The following is a 12,632-nucleotide window of genomic DNA, read 5'->3' as shown; positions in this document are numbered from 1 at the left end:
TTCCTCACAAACCCTGTCTTAAGGACACATTTAAGATATGAATAGGGTGTGAGCCTGTGACCTGGCCCAGGAACTAAGTATTTATCACTACAAAAGAATGGCTCCCCAGGCAATCCAATCAAGTAACCTGCCAGACAGGAGATAAACAACGACAGGAGAAAAATTTCTGTTTTAGACCGCCTTTTCTGTGATGTAGGTGTGATGTATCTGAGGGGTGGTCTTAGGTAACACCCCTTCTGTGATGTATGTATGATGTATTTATGAAGCTTCAAGCAGCGCCTACATCTTGAGCCACCCAGGAGGACATTGGAAGAGCTTGGTTTCTGCAGCAGGCCAATGACCCATTTCGTCCAGTATCCTCTTCTCACAGCAGCCAACCAGATGCATGTGGGAAGATGCCTGTTTGCTCAGAGACGGTTTAACAAGCCCTGTGCTGCAAATGTTTTCAGCCGGTTTTCCTGGCACGAGGATTTTTCTGAAGCTCACGGGCCAACTGGCTCACAGAGACTTGCTAAAGCCCTCCTCTCCCAGTTGGAAAACGCCCCAGGAAGAAAAACTGCATCCCAGAGGGGATCGAGGGTGGATCTGGAGAGGGAACGATGTGCCAGGAACAAAAAAAAGAGGCCAAAAGCAAAAGAGCAAAGTTGGAGGATGGGAGTAATTCCTGCCTCGGGAGTCATTGCTCGCAAGAAAAGCTGCACCCCCATAAAACAGTGAGAATTTGGAGAAAGAGAGACTCCGGCTAGAGTTGGTTTTCTAAGTCTGGGCAGCGGTCTGTCTCTAGCAGACCCTGCACTGAATTCCCAGCAACGGCATTGGATTAGCAGCAGGAACAAGAGAAACACAAATGCAGTTTTCATTATCCTAACACTTCATGCTGTGAAACTTACAATGAGACCTTTTTAATCTGCCTCCAGCAAGCCTCTCCCCCACCTCCTTCAACATACCCGGTTGGACGCCCACAAGTTTTTTCGGAGGAGAGAGAGAGAGCACTGGTTTTAAAAGTGTTGAGCTTTTGGTCGAGGCTTTTGGGGTTCCTATAATCCTGAGGAATAATGGTCGTTCCTCACGTGTTTTCTCTCTTACTATTGTGTGTGTCTGTGTAGAGTTGAGAGTACATCTTTTGCCATGTCTGGAAGCTGCCCGTTCTCCAACAAGGCATAAATGTGGCAAAATAAATGCTTTTTAGAGGGAAGAACCACGGGGAGGAGGACTTTGGCAGGGAGGGGCGGCAGGACCTGACAGTAAGAGCTGTTCGACAGTGGAATTTGCTGCCAAGGAGTGTGGTGGAGTCTCCTACTTTGGAGGTCTTTAAGCAGAGGCTTGACAACCATATGTCAGGAGTGCTCTGATGGTGTTTCCTGCTTGGCAGGGGGTTGGACTTGATGGCCCTTGTGGTCTCTTCCAACTCTATGATTCTATGGTTCTAGGACCTCACGGCTCCTCATGCCACTCTCTTTTTCAAAACCCCAGAAGGGGAGGGGATATTTGGGCCAGCTATTGCTAATGAGGGACGCGGGTGGCGCTGTGGGTTAAACCACAGAGCCTAGGACTTGCCGATCAGAAGGTTGGCGGTTCGAATCCTCACGACGGGGTGAGCTCCCGTTGCTCGGTCCCTGCTCCTGCCAACCTAGCAGTTCGAAAGCACGTCAAGGTGCAAGTAGATAAAGAATTCTGCTCCCTGCACTGGGTTTGGTGCAATGGTTCCCAAAGTGGATGGTACTGCCCATTGGTGGTGGGGGCAGAGGGATTTACTTGGGGTGGGGAGGAAGGAGGCAGTAGGGGGCTGCTGGAGATATAAAATTCTACCGGACTTCAAGAAGCTGGTATGTCTCCATGAAGCTCATCTGTGTTATTAAATGAAATTAACTAAATAGTTTTGACTGGAGTTTTAACAAAGGTGCAATAAATCACTACTGTTCTGAATTTTATTGTGTTATAATCTTCCATAATTGGTTGCAAAAACCACTATAAGGTAGGATAGGGTAAGGTAAAAAGGTACGGTAAAGGATCCCTGGACGGTTAAGTCCAGTCAAAGGTGACTATGGGGTGCGGCGCTCATTTCACTTCTCAGGCTGAGGGACATTTGTCCACAGACAGCTTTCCGGGTCATGTGGCCAGCAGGACTGAACAGCTTCTGGTGACATGGGACCCCATGGTAGGAATCAGAGCACACAGAATTGCCATTTACCTTCCCGCTGGAGCGGTACCTATTTATCTACTTGCACTGGCATGCTTTCGAACTGCTAGGTTAGCAGGAGCTGGGAAAGAGCAACGGGAGTTCACCCAGTCACAGGGATTCGAACTGCAGACCTTCTGACCAGCAAGTCCAAGAGCTCAGTGGTTTAGACCACAGCGCCACCTGCATCTACCCAGTAGGGTAGGGTGGAGTGCACTGGGGATGGGTTTAGGGAGCCAAGCTAGCAGTAGCCTGAAAAACATTGGGAAAATGTAGTATAGGAGTAAAGGAGAAGAGCAGGGGTCAACCCCCACCCTAGGGCCTATTCCTGTTCAGGGTACTGCAACCCATTAGGGATTATTGCACAGACCCCTCCACCTCATGTCGTCTTTTCAAAAAGGCAGGTTTCGACATTCTCCAAATGTGCTCATTAGCAATACTAAAGGTAAAGGGACCCCTGACCATTAGGTCCAGTTGCAGACGACTCTGGGGTTGTGGCGCTCATCTCGCTTTATTGGCCGAGGGAGCCAGCGTACAGCTTCCGGGTCATGTGGCCAGCATGACTAAGCCACTTCTGGTGAACCAGAGCAGCGCACGGAAATGCCATTTACCTTCCCACCGGAGCGGTACCTTCTGATAGGCAAGTCCTAGGCTCTGTGGTTTAACCCACAGCGCCACTTGCAAGTAAATTCTGGCTCCTTTCCTACAATTCTCCCCCTGCCCCTTGGAGTTCCCGTTTACCTTCCCTTCTGCATTTGGGTTTTCCTGCTTTTCACTGGCTAGGTCTTTAAAAAAAATCATAATAATGAAGAGTTCATACATTGCTTAATTCGTCTTGTATCTGCTTCCTCAGTGCCATTTCCTAGCAGTAATTGGCTACAGCTGCCGATTCCAGTGAATATCCGCAAAGAAGTAAATTTAGCTGTTTTTTCATTGCCATCTTCGTTCCTCGTGGTTTGGGCGTCTTGTGCTGCAGGCTGCCCCTCTCTGCCTTAACATGTCAACAGGAAGCTGCCGTGATGGTCTTAATGTGCCTGTGTCTGAGTGATTTGGTTTCTCGGTCTCCCTCACTTTTTTAAGGGCAAGATTCCCATTTCTCTCTCTTCCCTTAGGTTTGGCCTTGTATTTTGTGGGTTTTGCAGAGGGGCATGAGCAAGGCTCGGTGGCAAAGCATCTGCCCCGGGTTCAATTCTCGGCATCTCAGGGTAGAGCCGGGAATGCCCCCTGCCTGAAACCCTGGAGAGCAGCTGCCAGTCCGTGCAAACAGTACTGAGCTAGGTGGATCGGATGGTCTGACTTTGCATAAGGCAGTTTTGTATGCTCTAAGGAGTTTCCCTCCTGCAAAACGGAGAAATTGCGCCTTGCCCCAGGCCAGCTTAGTGAGCGCATAGTCATGGGGAGATGTGAACCCAAGGGCTTCTCTCCATTTGTAGTTCAGGCTCTCCTGTTATGGTTTGGAAGTCTACAAAGCACTGTATGTACTGAAAGTGAAACTGATGGTTTACGTTCCAGGAGGCAAGGCTCACAAGGAATAAAGGACTGGGGGTAGCCTCAGCCCATGTATTGCTGGGCAGAACAACATGGGCTGTATTTGCAGAGCAGCCAGGAACTTATTAATACAGTCGTACCTTGGAAGTTGAACGGAATCCATTCCAGAAGTCCGTTTGACTTCCAAAACATTTGGGAATCAAAGCGTGGCTTCTGATTGGCTGCAGGAAGTTCCTGCAGCCAATCAGAGGCCGTGGAACCCTCGCCGGACATTTGGGTTCTAAAAGAACGTTCAAAACCCGGAACACTCACTTCCGGGTTTCGGTCATTTGGGAGCTGATTTGTTCGGGAGCCAAGGCGTTTGAGACCCTAGGTACGACTATCTTTTTTTTTTTTTAAATCTCCAGATCCACATTCTGTGCCCAAAACCCAAACAGCTGCACAGCCATGCATTTGCACCCCTGACCTTGCAGCTGCGGGCGGTGCTTCCTGACAACCCATGCCAAAGCTTTCCTTTTGTTCCCTCGCCGCCCCCCCCCCTTGAAGACCTTACAGCCTTCCTTCTCATCTCCAGAAAGCCTTTTCCCGGCTCTGTTTTCCTCATTGATTGCACTTGCAGCTTGGGCTGAAGCCTCCCTCTGATCCTTGCGCTATTAAAAGCGGGTTGGGGGGGCCTCTTTCATTTGCCCGCGGAACAGCTGCTGTCAGTAAGCGCACTTGTTGTGTCGCGGGAGCACCAGAGCAGCCAGGCGCACAGCCGCTCAGAGCATCGCAGGGTCTGTGGTTACCTTTCTGAAGAGTCTGCCGCTTGGAGGTGGGGGGATGCCCAGCATGCTGATGAGAGGATCCTGGGGGCGGGGGGCTGTGGGTGCCGGCGACGATGCAAGAGCATCCTGCCCCATGGCAGCTGCCACAATCCTGGACCAGCCAGCCTCCTCTCTCCTTTGAGCTCTAGCCTGTAACAGACCTTCTGTTTATGAGATTTGCTGATAGGGATTTGGAAATGTATTCTACTACATTTTGCAGGATTATGAGTGTTATCGTGGGCTGCTGCCAAAAAAGAAAGGAGCTGTTTCTCTCTCTTTCTCTCTCTTTCTCTCTCTCTCTTTCTCTCTCCCTGCCCCTCCCCTTGGGAAGGCAGCGATTTTTGCCCCGGGGCCTTTAATTCAAACATTACCCATGCAAAGCACATGCCTGCCTTTTTGTCAAAATAAAAAAATCCCTTCCAGTAGCACCTTAAAGACCAACTAAGTTAGTTCTTGGTATGAGCTTTCGTGTGCATGCACACTTCTTCAGATACACTGAAACAGAAGTTGCCAGATCCTTCTATATAGTGAGAAGGTGGGGAGGGGTATTACTCAGAAGGGTGGTGGGAATGGGAGATTGGCAGATAGCTGAGATGAGCCTGTTGACGACTCTTAACGACTGTAATAGGTCTTACAGGAAAAGGCAAGGGGTGAGAAGGTGAGAAATGGCTTAGTCATGTATAATGAGATAAGAATCCAATGTCTTTGTTCAGACCAGGTCTCTCCATGGTTTTAAGTTTGGTAATGAGTTTTTCTGCCTTTTTGTGTTCGAGAATCTCAAATCTTATTAAAGAGCTGGATGTGAGAGCAAACTCTGGCATGTGTGTTGGGCCCTAGCCCAAGAGAGGCAAAGGCGCACCATAATATACCAGGCAAATGTCCTCGGAACTGGCAGATGTGATACATCTGGGCAGGATGAATCATGCTCCTACGGCCGTGGTTTTCGAGACTTTCTCAACTTCGGGGAGCCTTCCTCATGTTGACTTGCGTGTTGCTGAACCACTGGCATGTTGTGGGTCATCCTGGGGAGTGTTTCGAGGCCACACGCTCGGTTCGTGCGGCACCGGCAAGGAGGCCTGTTGAGCCTCATTGTTGCTCTGTGTGAACTGGGCAGGCAGAACCTGGAGCCCACCCACCGGAGCTGGGTACAGTGGTGGTGGTGGTGGGGAGCAGAGCTGGACCCAAAATGGCAGCTAGGGGGCAGTGCTAGAAATTAGCCAGGTGCATTTTGTGACTGGCACAGCTCCAGTTGTGACCACGTGGAGATCTCAGGGTGCCAGTTTGGCGACTGGGGAAAGCAAATTAATAACAATAACAATAATAATTAATAATAATTTATTATTTATACCCTGCCCATTGGGCTGGGCTTCCCCTGCCACTTTGGGTGGCTCCCAACAAAATATTAAAATACGGTAATGCATCAGACATTAAAAGCTTCCCTGAACAGGGCTGCCTTCAGATGTTTTCTAAAAGTCTGGTAGTTGTTTTTCTCTTTGACATCTGGTGGGAGGGCGTTCCACAGGGCGGGTGCCACCACCGAGAAGGCCCTCTGCCTGGTTCCCTGTAACTTGACTCCTCACAGTGAGGGAACCGGCAGAAGGCCCTCAGCGCTGGACCCCAGTGTCCGTCCGGGTAGAACATGTCCCTTGGAGAAGGACCTTAAAATATTTTCCTTGAAGCTTAAATTTGTTTTATTCTGGGTTGTTTGATTTGATGTTTCAGTGTGTTGTAAGCTGCTTTGAAATCTCCCCCTTTAAAATATAAAATGGTATAGACATGAAATGATTATTATTAATAATAATGCTCATTTGAAAATTGGCACCTAGACATTCCATTGTGGCCTAGGTTTAAGGTGCCATTTGGTGATTAGTTTATGAGTTTCTAACACGTCTCAGGGGGAAGGGGCATTACTTCCAGCACCCCAAGAAGACCTTTATATACAAGTACAAATCAGTATCTTAAGTCTTTTTTTCTTTTAATAATAATAATAATTAATAAATTATTATTTATATCCCGCCCATCTGGCTGGGCTTCCCCAACCACTCTGGGCAGCTTCCAACCAAATATTAAAATACAGTAATGCATCAAACATTAAAAGCTTCTCTAAACAGGGCTGCCTTCAGATGTCTTCCAAAAGTCTGGTAGTTGTTGTTCTCTTTGACATCTGGTGGGAGGGTGTTCCACAGGGCAGGCGCCACTACCGAGAAGGCCCTCTGCCTGGTTCCCTGTAACTTGGCTTCTCGCAATGAGGGAACCGCCAGAAGGCCCTCAGCGCTGGACCTCAGTGTCCGGGCAGAACAATGGGGGTGGAGACGCTCCTTCAGGTATACTGGACCAAGGCCGTTTAGGAAAGGGGCCTTTTGGTTGCTTTTGTTAACCAGCTTAATACCAGTTGCTGGAAACATCAGGGGAGCAGAAGACTCTTGGTCTCAGGTCTGTCTTGTGGGCTTCCCACACGCATCTCCTTAACTGCTGGGAGAGCAGAATACTGGACTCTGTGGGCCACTGTTCTTACGTTCAGCTGGGAGACACCTCTGCTCATCTGCACCAAAAGTTCTATAAACCCAACAGATTCCTTCCCAGTAGGGTAGACCCTGATTTATTTTTCTGCACCCTGGGGGGCAAGAGTGTACTCAGTGCCCCCCCCCTGCAGCATCTCTATTTTGGGGGAAGCTGGGGAGTGGCAGGCCATCTTGTCTTTCAGGGATGGATTCCCGCCATTAGTTATTTGAGGTGCAGAATGTGAAAAGGGGCACATTTAAATTCTGAAAATTGTGTTCTGCTTTGAATCCTCCAAAAAGGCTGCCAGAGCCTGTCTCTCTCAGTATGAGATGATTGGAAACTGGTTGGCAGAGTATCTAAATCTGGGGGTTGTGATCTCAGCCACTTGCCAAGTAAGGGAGGGATGGGAATTGGTGGAAAGCTCTTTTCCTTGCGTTCCTAAGGCTTCGCTTTGGCATTGAGGCTCGCCTTCTGATTTGACTGTGGTCTTTCGTCAGCTCCTGAGCTGGATCACTTCCCCCCTGCTGTCTTCTCTCCTCTGCCCCATATATCCAAGGGGGCACCTTTCTCCTGCGGCTTGCACCCAAAGTAAGCCAGGACTTCCTTTCCTTCTGATTTCCTGGAGCCTTGACACTAAGCCCTCTCCCATGTGATCAGACCACATTGATGGATGGCTTTTCCCTTGAAACTGTTGAGTAAGCATGGATCCCGCCAGCGTGCTCCAGCTCCCAGATTTAGGCTGACACACCCAGGTGGGTTGCAGCCTGTTGGCCCAGCTCCGAGCAGAATTAATTCCTGACTGCAGCAGTAGCCAAAAACCAAAAATGCTCTCACGAGGAGCTGCTTTGTTGCTTGGCAAGGTGCGGTGCGGTTGGCTGAAGGTGGAGTGAACATGCACAAAATCAGTAGTTTTATTCTGCAGGGAATACTCTGCTGCAAGCTGTAATTTGGATGCCAGTGTGGTTGTCTGTCCTGCACGTGGGTATGCCCCAAGACACTGTCTGAAGCACATGTTGAAGTTAATCATGTCTGGGTCTGGTCAATGCCCTGACAGGAGAATGGCTAGGAAGGACTGCAGCTCAGGGTTAGAGAATATTCATTGCATGCAGAATGTTCCCATAGCCAATCCTTGGCATCTTTGTTGTTGTTTAGTCGTTTAGTCGTGTCCGACTCTTCGTGACCCCCTGGACCAGAGCACGCCAGGCACTCCTGTCTTCCACTGCCTCCCGCAGTTTGGTCAAACTCATGCTGGTAGCTTCGAGAACACTGTCCCACCATCTCGTCCTCTGCCGTCCCCTTCTCCTTGTGCCCTCCATCTTTCCCAGCATCAGGGTCTTTTCCAGGGAGTCTTCTCTTCTCATGAGGTGGCCCAAGTCTTGGAGCCTCAGCTTCAGGATCTGTCCTTCCAGGGAGCACTCAGGGCTGGTATCCTTCAGAATGGAGAGGTTTGATCTTCTTGCAGTCCACGGGACTCTCAAGAGTCTCCTCCAGCACCAGAATTCAAAAGCATCAATTCTTTGGCAAGCAGCCTTCTTGATGGTCCAGCTCTCACTTGGCATCTTTAGGGAGGGCTAAGAGAGAGTCCCACTTGGAAACCTGTTGAGGACCCCATGGTCTGACTCTGTACAAGGCAGATTCCTGCATTTCTAATCCTCTGTGAGCCGTCTTGCGTTCCATCGCAGAAGAACTGTTGGGTATAAACACAGAAAGAACGGGGAAGGCAGACAGAAAGAAATTGGCGCATTTGCAAGCTTAGGAGAGCAATCGGTAGTTGGTGGTCATTGTGGCTAAAGTCTCTTCCATGGTCACAGGAAACAGTCAGGAGTCTTATAGCACCTTGAAGATTAACAGAAACTATGGTTTAAAATACATTGTTTAATCCAGTGGGTGGGATTTGTTTGAGCGACAGTTCTTTGGTTCTTCCTAGCTATGTTGCAGCCTTTTAAAATTAAAATAAAAAATGCTTGGGGTCTTCTCTCCCTCCCTCTCTTCCCTGCCACCTTTTTCAGTGCACGTTTCTTTCTGCAGTGGGGTTACTAATTCTTGCTCGTAAATGTAAATATGGAGAGGATCTACTTGGATTTACATAACATGCATTTCCCTGGATGTCCAGTGGGTGCAGAAATGTCCCTCTCAACTGGGGTTGCTCCCAATGTGAGACCACTGAATTCATGGTGCATCAAGGGGTTAAGTGCCATCACCTGTGGACTGGATTGATCGGATGGGTTTTCATCTCCAGAAACTCCAGTGGGTGCAGAATGCCGCGGCCAGGCTCCTTCCGGGGTCCTTGCCATGGGGTTACATTCATCCAGTGCTGTACCAGCTGCACTGGCTCCCAGTGGAGTACAGGGTCAGGTTTAAGGTGCTGGTTTTGACCTTTAAAGCCCTTCACGGCCTAGGACCCTGGTACCTGCGCGACCGCCTCTCCTGGTATGTCTCACAGAGGACCTTAAGGTCCACAAATGACAACACTTTGGAGGTCCCAAGTCGCAAGGTGGTTAGATTGGTCTCAACTAGGGCCAGGGCCTTTTCAGTACTGGCCCTGATTTGGTGGAACACTCTGTCCCAAGAGACCAGGGCCCTGTGGGACTTGACATCTTTCCGCAGGGCCTGCGAGACAGACCTGTTCCGCCTGGCCTTCGCTTTGGACTCAGTCTGACCCTTATGTTTTCCCTCCCCTTATGGTTTTGATCCATGGGCTACTATTAAAATGAGGCAGCATTTAAAATTGCCTTTTAACTTCTATTTTAAATTGCTTCTCCCCCCTCCCCTTTTATGTTTTTATTGTAATTTTACAGGTGTTAGCCGCCCTGAGCCCGGTTCTGGCCGGGGAGGGCGGGATATAAATAAAATTTGTTATTATTATTATTGCTATTATTATTATTATTATTATTATTATTATTATTATTATTATTATTATTATCTCACTACATGCGTTAAGTGGATTAGCAATAGTAATTGGTTTTCCAGTGCCTGGATGCCCCGTGTTATCAACACAACTGTTCTTTGGGAAGGAGCAGTTTTAAAACTACAATTATCACCATCTGCACTTTTCTGCATTTCATTCCTTTCTGACCTCACTGTATATATGTACACACAAATGCATCCTACTGCCAAACCATAGGTATATGTACCTGAAGCTCGGATAGCGCTTCATGCATCTGATGGGATGGGATGTAGTCAAAAAAAAAGCTTATGCCACTGTAAATTTCTGCAGGCGCAATCCTGACCCGTGATTGCCAGCATTGATGTTTCTTAGAGTGCTGCTCCACAGCCCTGGTACTTGCTCTGGATTCAGCCGTGCCACCCTCCAAAAAAACCTACATATTAAGGATTTTCCCGAGCTGCTACCAGCAGACTCCTTAAACCAAGGATGTTGTTGTTTAGTTGTTTAGTCGTGTCCAACTCTTCGTGACCCCCTGGACCAGAGCATGCCAGGCACTCCTGTCCTCCACTGCCTCCCGCAGTTTGGTCAAACTCATGCTGGTAGCTTCAGTAACACTTTCCCACCATCTCGTCCTCTGTCGTCCCCTTCTCCTTGTGCCCTCCATCTTTCCCAGCATCAGGGTCTTTTCCAGGGAGTCTTCTCTTCTCATGAGGTGGCCAAAGTCTCTGAGCCTCAGCTTCATGATCTGTCTTTCCAGTGAGCACTCAGGGCTGATTTCCTTCAGAATGGATAGGTTTGATCTTCTTGCAGTCCATGGGACTCTCAAGAGTCTCCTCCAGCACCAGAATTCAAAACCATCACTTCTTCGGTGATCAGCCTTCTTTATGGTCCAGCTCACACTTCCATACATCACTACTGGGAAAACCAGAGCTTGAACTATACGGACCTTTGTTGGCAAGGTGATGTCTCTGCTTTTTAAGATGCTGTCTGTAACCAAGGTTACAGTCACCAAAACGGAATGTCTAGTTGCCATTTTGGGGCAAGGCATCTCTTATTTTTCCAAATGATGGACTAGTTGTGATTGATTATCAGTTAGACATCCGGCTAGTACAGATGACCACTTTGAGCTGGGTTAAAAACCTCGAGAATTTAAAGAAGAAAAATCCCTTGATCCAGGGACAGTCCACATTTATATTGGCCATTCTGACCTCTTTCTCTTAATGGTGATGTGGTCTGTTCATAAGATCGTTCACAGCTCATGCTCCTGCTGCACTGAAAAAAGCATTTTCGTCCCTGAATTTCATAGGATGATAGAATTCTATAGCATGTGTTGTTAGTGTGAGAAACCAGACCAGATCCAAGGATCCCCAGGCACGCACCTTCAGATGGTGGAGACTTCGGGTGCCATCTTGGCGCCCAGGCATCTTCACTTGATCGCAAGTGGCCAATGCCCAGGTGCAAATGGCGCCTGGCTAATTTCGAACACTGTTACCCAGCTGACAAAATCGGGGAGATGGTGCTTTCTGGAATGCATCACCTTAAAAAATAATGGCTAATTTTGAACACATCTTCTACCTGGCCTTGATTTAGGCAGGTGTTCTTCACAGGTGTAGGTACCCTGTTGTAAGGAATCAAGCTGAGAAACATCCACGGAAGGATTGGTGTTAACTTATGGCGGTCTGAATGTGGCTCCGACAAACGTCTCCCTTGAGTCCTTGAAGGGTTTTTGTGTGTGCAGAGACTTGGTATCTGGCTTGGGGGTGAAGTTTGCATATTTGGGAAAAGGGTCTTCATTGTTCAGCCCCTTATTTGGTTATAAATGCGCTTGTATTTTCAGAGTCAAAAGCGTTCTGAACATGAGATCGAGGTTTTTAACATAACCCAGCGTGAGCTACATTGGGAGGCATCCATGGGGAAAATTTCTTCAGCGGTGCAGGAATTGTACAGTTAACACTCTCTCTTTCTCCCCCTGCTTCCTTTTCAAATGGCAAATAGACCTGGTGACTGTTTAGCCTAGCTAAGAATCAGGCCTAACTAAGAATTTCTCAAGTGACCCTAGATAGGCCTTTCTACACAACTTTGAAGGAGCCTCCAGCTACAAAAGGTTCGGCTGTGTAGGGCTTGCAATGTGCGAACTCAGCTGCTTAGGAGGAGGGTATGAAGAGTAAAAAAAACCAAAACGGTAAAGGATCCCTGGATGGTTAAGTCCAGTCCAAGGCCACTATGAGGTTGTAGCACTCATCTCGCTTTCAGGCCAAGGGAGCCGGTGTTTGTCCACCGACAGTTTTCCGGGTCATGTGGCCAGCAGGTCAAAAATTATTAAAAAATCATATTGCCAGGTCAAAAATTATAAAACTGATATCATGATAGGGACTTCAAACCAGTTTTGGGCAATATAAGGTAAAAAGGGGCCCCTGGATGGTTAAGCCCAGTCAAAGGCGACTATGGGATTGCAGCGCTGATCTTGCTTTCAGGCCGAGGGAGCTGGTGTTGGTCCACAGACAGCTTTCCAGTTCATGGGGCCAGCATGACTACACTGCTTTTGGCGCAATGGGACACCATGACAGAAGCAAGAGCACACAGAAATGCTGTTTCCCTTCCTGCCACAATGGTACCTATTTATCTACTTGCACTGGTGTGCTTCCAAACTGCTAGGTTGGCAGGAGCTGGGACAGAGCAACAGGAGCTCACTCCATCATGGGGATTTGAACCGCCGATCTTCTGATCGGCCAGCCCAAGAGGCTCAGCGCTTTAGACCACAGTGCCAGCC

The 12,632-nt window shown here is 48.5% G+C and overlaps 1 protein-coding gene across 4 annotated transcripts in view; it reads left to right on the top strand.

Annotated features, from left to right (window-relative positions):
* The window catches only part of EXTL3 (exostosin like glycosyltransferase 3), a 170,071-nt gene that overhangs the window by 38,038 nt on the left and 119,401 nt on the right, over window positions 1-12,632 (top strand). The gene's annotated exons all lie outside the window — the stretch shown is intronic.

This window comes from Podarcis bocagei, assembly GCF_964188305.1.
Source record: "Podarcis bocagei genome assembly, chromosome: 3".
NCBI classification, from domain to species: Eukaryota; Metazoa; Chordata; class Lepidosauria; order Squamata; family Lacertidae; genus Podarcis; species Podarcis bocagei.
Note: the sequence above shows the minus strand (reverse complement) of the source record. Positions and strands in the feature narration are given on the sequence as shown.